The sequence below is a fragment of the Asparagus officinalis genome, chromosome 6 (assembly GCF_001876935.1).
Source record: "Asparagus officinalis chromosome 6, Aspof.V1, whole genome shotgun sequence".
Classification (NCBI taxonomy): domain Eukaryota; kingdom Viridiplantae; phylum Streptophyta; class Magnoliopsida; order Asparagales; family Asparagaceae; genus Asparagus; species Asparagus officinalis.
In genome coordinates, this window is record NC_033799.1 from 3,521,900 (window position 1) to 3,527,649 (window position 5,750).

Sequence of the window (5,750 nt, forward strand, 5' to 3'; positions counted from 1 at the left end):
TCGTTCTTCTTCTTTACCCACTCTTGATAATTCCGCGATCAAGAGTGCTCGCACGGCAACTCGTATCAAATACAAGTCAATTTTTCTTTCATTATCTTTTTACTGCGATTTTCCAACAAACAAAAGATAGCGACTCTGCTGGGGACTAGCTTCTCTGATGAAGAAGTTGTGGCGCAATTCGATGTTCATCTCACTGGAACGACCGTTGAAACTCTGATCATCGAGTTCGATCAAGCCAAGTTCGAGGAGGCCCTCTCCTCCGGATCCCTTAGCTCTAAGGCTATGCGCAAGATCCACAAAGTCTCCAAGAAGACCAAATCTCCAACTGTTGCTGGAGTGCCGAAGAAAATCCTCTCCTTTGGCCAAAATTCATCCGACAGCCCCTCCTCTGAAGGATTAGGCTCTGCCTCTGCCAAACTCGTTCAACGAGTTGAAAACTCCACACTCGCGTTAACACGACGTGTCATGGGTGGTAAAAGGCCTACGACGGAGATAGATCCAATCAACACCGATGATGCCCCTGCAAAAGCCTTAAAACAGGCCAAGAAGAATGCTGCTCGTCGCAGAAGAAGGTCTCAGCGACGAGCACAACTTCGAGAAAATCGATCCTCCAACCAACGCGAGCTTCCCATTCGTGAGCCTAAAAGCGACCCTGAGATCCGCGTTTATGAGACCGAACAGGAGCTTCGCGAGGACCAGATTGAACGTGGCCCTCAATGGCGCGTTTTACAGCCGAAACGCGGACCTCAAGCCTTCTTTGAACGCGAACTTCAACTTCGCGTTTCCAAGTCAAAACACGACCCTCGCGTCGACAATGAAGAACGCGACCCTCATGTTGCCAAACTAAAATGTGGACCTCGCGTTCCAAGTGCCAAACGTGACCCTCGCGTCCCAAGTGCCAAACGTGACCCTCGCGTCCATGAGCCCAAACATAGGCTCTGTGTGAATAAGACTGAACGCAACCCTCAGAACTGCGTTTCACCAGCAACACCTGGAGCTCAGGCATGCGTTCAGGTGACGAAATTCAATATGGAACCTGGTGTATACCATGGATTCAAGGCATCTCAACCAGATCCATGTTCACCAAGAGCCAGTCCTGTCCAATCATGGACTGGGGGTTCCAATTCAAAGCTCACGATCAGTGAGTAACTCTCCTCGAATCTTTACAACAGATTTGAAAGAGTTCATATTGAGAGAAAGACCAATGCAACAAGTCATTCGTTCATTCCAATGTGAACGACTGATTCCTACGGTCCTCTCAGGATGTCAATGCTGCTCATATGCGGCCAAACTGTTGGTATTCGACCAATTTACGAACGTTGCTTTGCCCAACCAACGACGACATTCTCACAGGAAGAAGTCTCCAGAGACCGAATATCCTGGGGTCACTATCAATGTGATCGGTAGAGGCAAAGCCTCGGGTCCTAGTTCCGATGACTCTAAGACAAGTCATTCACCGACCGTCAGAGAAATTGCTAACGAGTTTGAAGGAATCTACCAACGCACTCGGACGCGAACAGGAGCCATTCTCTCTGTCAACTATCGGAGGTTAGCCAGAGGAACCAACTCCGATGATGAACACTCAGCCATTGCAGAGTCCCAATCATCAAGCTCTTTTGTTGAACATGGGAGCTCCGCTTATATGACGGGAGACCATGAAGATCTCGCGAAGAGACTTGATGAGCAGGAGGCCATGCTCAAATCTCAGCAAAAGGCTATCAATGAACTCATGGCCCTGTTGACTCAAATCGTCGCAGACAAGACTAAATCTCAGAAGACAGATTCGCCATCTAGGCAAGAATTCTCCCGGAGAGGAAGAACGTCTTCGTCCCGACCTCACACAAGCAAAGGGAAGGAAAAAGTGGTTGATGACACGACTTCTGACCAAGAAGCCTACAACCTAGAATCTTCCTCTGATGAAGGAAGAGAGACGGAGAACGAGCAGAATCTCCAGTCTGTCAAAATGGAAGAATTAAAAGCCCGCCTCAATGTCATTGTTAACAGAAGCGAGCTCCAAGACGAGGGAGTTATCAGGCCCTATCCTGCCGAATGGGACGCAGCCCCTTATCCTCCAAAGTTTGAGGTCCCGACGCTACAAACTTTTGACGGCACGGGATCACCGAACCAACATATCTATCATTTCAAGTCACAAACTGAAAATATGATATCAAACGACGCCATACTGGCTCGATTGTTCATTAGCACCCTCAAGGGAGTTGCCTTTGAATGGTTCAGGAAACTGCCTACGGGATGTATCCAAAAGTGGGCAGATCTAGAGAGACTCTTCTTATCAAGATTCTTTGAAGATGATATAGAAGTCTCCATCCATACCTTTCTCGCCACTAAACAGAAGAAGAGGGAGTCCGTCAAAGCTTTCGTAAAGAGGTTCCGAACCATGGCTCTCCGGTGTTCGTCAGGTATGACACAATCTACCTTAGTAGAGACCTGTCGACATAACTTGCAGACCGACCTCCTAGCCCGAATAGGAGTTACAGAATGCCGTTCCTGGAAACAACTAATCTCTCAAGACGAACAGGCTCAAAAGATCATTACCAGGATCAAAGCTGAAGAACCAAGTAGGCAGGATCCACCTGAGCAGTCAGACCAAGCTCAATCTTTTCAGTCAGAAGGGAAAGATACTACGATCACTGAAGCCAATCCTCTTCAGTAGGATGGTAAGCCCAACAACTATCACGTTAACAGTTACCTCTGATAGTCAAACTCGTTAGATAATGGCTCACTAGGCGATGTGTCATGTCTTCTTTTTTCCCCTTGCATTTGTTCAAGACTGGGGGTTGGTTTATTCATAGTTCATTGGATTATGAGTAATAAATTTTCTGAGTTGTCATGTTCAATAGAATACCTCTGTCAATCACGAAGTCCATCAAAACTATCACGTTAACCGTCACCTCTGATAGTCATTTTCCTCCAAATTCCCTACCAATCCTCTTCAAGTAGGATGGCGGGTCCACCAAAACTATCATGTTAATGATTACCTCTGATAGTCAATTTTATTCCAAATTCTTCTGCCAATCCTCTTCAATAGGATGGTAGGTCCACTAAAACTATCACGTTAATGATCACCTCTGATAGTCCTTTTCCTCTAAATTCTCCCACCAATCCTCTTCAAGTAGGATGGCGGGTCCATCAAAACTATCACGTTAACCGTTACCTCTGATAGTCCTTTTCCTCCAAATTCTCCCACCAATCCTCTTCAAGTAGGATGGCGGGTCCACCAAAACTATCACGTTAACCGTCACCTCTGATAGTCCTTTTCCTCCAAATTCCCCCACCAATCCTCTTCAAATAGGATGGCGGGTCCACCAAACTATCACGTTAACAGTTACCTCTGATAGTCAAACTCATCAGATAATGGCCTACCAGGTGATGTGCCTCTATTCCGACTTCATGGATAGTGTCCCACTAGGTGATGTGCCTTATCTACCTCTTTTTATTCCCCTGCTAAGTCTTAATCAAGACTGGGGGTTGGTTACTTGGAATCCATTGGATTAAGAGTAATAAATCTTTCACATCGTCAAGTTAACATTACACTTCTGACGATCATCACCCCACAGAGTATGAATGCAGCTTGTATCACTCCCAATTTGTCACGTTAACAATATTCTGACGATCATCACCCCACAGAGTATGAATGCAGCTTGTATCACTCCCAATTTGTCACGTTAACAATATACCTCTGATAATTCACTTATTAATCCTCGTCAATTGGATGATAAGTCCACAAAGTTGCTCCGATCGCAACATTCTCTTGTCACGTTAACACCATACCTCTGACAATCCACTTATCAATCCTCGTCAATAGGATGATAAGTCCACAAAGTTGCTCCGATCGTAACATTCTCTTGTCACGTTAACACCATACCTCTGACAAATTTACTTATCAATCCTCTTCAATAGGATGATAAGTCCACAAAATTGCTCCAATCGCAACACGTTCTCTTGTCATGTTAACACCATACCTCTGACAATTCACTTATCAATCCTCGTCAATAGGATGATAAGTCCACAAAGTTGCTCCGATCGCAACATTCTCTTATCACGTTAACACCATACCTCTGACAATCCACTTATCAATCCTCGTCAATAGGATGATAAGTCCACAAAGTTGCTCCAATCGCAACACAAATCCTGTCACGTTAACATAATATTAAACCTCTGACAATCAACTTATCGATTCTCTTCAATAGAACGATAGGTCCACAAACCTGTCAAGTTAACATCACACCTCTGACGACCAAATCAACTTATCGACTCTCTTCAATAGAGCAATAGGTCCATAAAATACTGTTAGGTTAACATCACACCTCTAACAGTCAAACCCCCCCAATAACTTGTTAATTCTTTTTCAACAAGAATAACAAGTTTTCATTATAGAATCCCCAGTGGATTAAAGGAATTATCCTAGTGATAATAAAGAAAATTTCTGAATTTCACTCTAAGTGAAAATTCATGCCAAGTTAATGCTACACCTCTGGCACTTTCAATTTTCTTTTAGTGTTTCAAGTGAAAATATAACACAAGAAGAAAAAAATAACAAAGTCTATGTATTCAAAATCATAGCATTAAGTCTAAGAGGGTTCATTCTCTTAGCACAACGTTACATGTGGAATGGACTTAGACAATCTACATGTTAGCCCGATCCAAACGGTAGTCGGTAAAGGCTTATCAAATCCGTTGATGGCTGAGGGTTTGCCAAAAATCCTATGCACGTTTGCAGGCCCATCAGCTTAATGGATGTGAGCCGAGACTTAAAACAGATGAGCCAAAGACAAGTCTCAAAGACTTAGTCAAAAATGCACGGAAATCACTTCCATGTTTTAAGTCAAAACGTCGAGGACAGACCCGCGATGCAAAAACCGAACGCCGAGGTCACACCCGTGTTCCAAATTCAACATGCAAGGGTGAGACCCGCATCTCAAGTTCAAAATGCAGGGTCCACCCCCACATTCCAGAAGCAGGATCATGGCGCATACCTTCACCCAGGTCCTGCAAAAACCGAACGCCGAGGTCACACCCGTGTTCCAAATTCAACATGCAAGGGTGAGACCCGCATCTCAAGTTCAAAATGCAGGGTCCACCCCTACATTCTAGAAGCAGGATTATGGCGCATACCTTCACACAGGTCCTACGTGGCAAATCCCTTCAACCAAGATGCCTTCGAAGCAAGTGCAGAGAACAAATCCTTTACCACAAGGAATCAACAGCTCCAAGATCAGAGTTGAGATCCAAAGTATTCCGAAAATTCGTCCCAGTCAACCGCGAACTTTCGAAAACTTTGGAGGGGGTTCTGTAGGCTGTCAAAAAAATCACAATAGATAGCTGATCCCCATCAAAACACCGATGATGGAAGTTACAATCTGACGACTTCCAGAAGGCTACAATTTGAATACTTTCACGTAGATCGCTGAAGGTTACAATCTGACGACCTTCATGACAACCGATGAGAGCTCTAGTTTAACAGCCTTCACCATCAACATCGAGAGTTACAATCTGACGACTCTTGCATATCAAAGAGCTAAAGTAAAGATTACAAAATGACGATCTTTGCAAAACTTCGATAGAAAGAGACTACAAATCGACGGTCTCTTCAAATCAAGACGTGGAAGTCCCCCCCGCGTACCAGCATCAAGATGCGCCGTGTTCATAGTCACGAACGCAGCTCAAATACAGCTCCAAAAGTTGCAAACGCAGCTTAAATCGCCACTGGACGCAGCTCAACATCGCTGCAC